The sequence below is a fragment of the Nerophis ophidion genome, linkage group LG16, assembly GCF_033978795.1.
Source record: "Nerophis ophidion isolate RoL-2023_Sa linkage group LG16, RoL_Noph_v1.0, whole genome shotgun sequence".
In the NCBI taxonomy this organism is placed as follows: domain Eukaryota; kingdom Metazoa; phylum Chordata; class Actinopteri; order Syngnathiformes; family Syngnathidae; genus Nerophis; species Nerophis ophidion.
In genome coordinates this window covers 37743033-37745629 of record NC_084626.1, presented here as the reverse complement: position 1 = coordinate 37745629, position 2597 = coordinate 37743033, and positions in this window count along the sequence as shown.

Here is a 2597-nt window from a genome sequence, read left to right as displayed (position 1 = left end):
ACCATGGGAACAACAAGTCCCTCCCCATACCGACCCCAGCATGAGAATGTTTTTAGGGAGGGTGCTAATGCTGGAGCAACCAATAAAGATGGAGAGTATTGATGAGATGCTGTTGTGGATATTGACTGATCTGTTTGCATGTGGCTCATTAGATGAAAATGATGATCCACAACCTCAAAGACACAAACGCCAATAAACCACATGCAATTGGAAAGTGCTGCAGGATGAAATAAAATGAAAATGCTATAAATGCGGGGGGAAAAAACAAAAAACACATGAAAATTCTAAAAACAACTGTGTGAGAGAACGGCTATAATTTTTATTTTGTTTTGTTAGGAGGAGACCCTGCTCCGAGTGGAGGAGTTCAAGTACCTGGGAGTCCTGTTCACGAGCAGAGGTGGGTAGAGTAGCCAGAAATTGTACTCAAGTAAGAGTACTGTTACTTTACAGATTTATTACTCAAGTAAAAGTAAGGAGTAGTCACCCAAATATTTACTTGAGTAAAAGTAAAAAGTATGTTGTGAAAAAACTACTCAAGTACTGAGTAACTGATGAGTAACCTGTTTGTTTAATGATTACGGCAACAAATAATGCACAAAAACATAAAAATAGCAACGAGCAAATTCAGAGCCAGGAATATCTCTTAAGCAACTAAAACAATAATATATATTACATAATACTACATTAAAATAAAAAAAAAATGAAGGCACATTGAGCCACAATAACAGCACCATAGGCTCAGTAGGCATTGATTGATTGATTGATTGATTAATTGATTGATGGATTGATTGATTGAAACTTCTATTAGTAGATTGCACAGTACAGTACATATTCCGTACAATTGACCACTAAATGGTAACACCCCAATAAGATTTTTAAAGTTAATCAATTACTTAATAAATGACCAAGTTGAGGTGATCTACCTCATATATACATATACATACACACACATATCATATACATACACACACATATCATATACATACACACACATATTATATATATATATATATATATACATATATATATATATATATATATATATATACATAAATTTATATATACAGTATATAATTTATATTATTTTGTCATTTTTGTTGACATGTTAAAGGTGTTTTAATGAATATACATGCATGTTTAACACATAGATTCCTATCTTTCATGAAGACAAGAATATAAGTTGGTGTATTACCTGATTCTGATGACTTGTATTGATTGGAATCAGTGCTGATAACGTCCGCATTTTCAAATGGAGGAGAAAAAAAGTTCCTCTTTTCTGTCTAATACCACATGAAAGTTGTTGGTTTTTGGCATCTTATTTGTCCAGCTTCCATATTCGTTTTTATACACTTTATAATAAATACATTGGCGGCAAACTCCGTAGTTTGCTAGCTTGTATGCTCTGGCTTTCAGAGACTCTTATTTTGTTAGCGCAGGCGCGATGGAGCAGCACTTTTATTGTGAAGACAGGAACTGTGCGATCAGTCTTTAGGCTTTTGACGGGAAGTACGGTTGAAATAAAAAGTGTATTTTTTCCTTTACACTTTTGATTGATTGATTGAAACTTTTATTAGTAGATTGCACAATACAGTATATATTCTGCACAATTGACCACTAAATGGTAACACCCCAATACGTTTTTTAACTTGCTTAAATCGGGTTTTACGTGCGACGGTCATGTGACCGCCTGGCTCTGTTTGATTGGTCCAACGTCACCCGTGACTGCATGTTATTGGTGAAACGCAGGCATGCGTAGATCCTACTTTGAAAAACCAAAACAAACATTAATAGATCGGGGAAAAAAGTAGCAAGCTGAATGTAGATAAATGGAGCGGAGTAAAAGTAGCGTTTCTTCTCTATAAATATACTCAAGTAAAAGTAAAAGTATGTTGCATAAAAACTACTCTTAGAGGTACAATTTATCACAAAAGTTACTCAAATAGATGTAACAGAGTAAATGTACTGTGTTACTACCCACCTCTGTTCACGAGTGAGGGAAGAGTGGATCGTGAGATCGACAGGCGGATCGGTGCGGCGTCTTCAGTAATGCGGACGTTGGACCGATCCGTTGTGGTGAAGAAGGAGCTGAGCCGGAAGGCAAAGCTCTCCCTTTACCGGTCGATCTACGTTCCCATCCTCACCTATGGTCATGAGCTTTGGATTATGACCGAAAGGATAAGATCACGGGTACAAGCGGCCGAAATGAGTTTCCTCCGCCGGGTGGCGGGGCTCTCCCTTGGAAATAGGGTGAGAAACTCTGCCATCCGAGAGGAGCTTAAAGTAAAGCCGCTGCTCCTCCACATCGAGAGGAGCCAGATGAGGTGGCTCGGGCATCTGGTCAGGATGCCACCCGAACGCCTCCCTAGAGAGGTATTTAGGGCACATCCAACCGGTAGGAGGCCACGGGGAAGACCCAGGACACGTTGGGAAGACTATGTCTCCCGGCTGGCCTGGGAGAGCTTCGGGATCCCCCGGGAAGAGCTAGACGAAGTGGCTGGGGAGAGGGAAGTCTGGGATTCCCTGCTTTGGCTGCTGTCCCCGCGACCTGACCTCGGATTAGCGGAAGAAGATGGATGGATTGTTAGATACTGTATGTC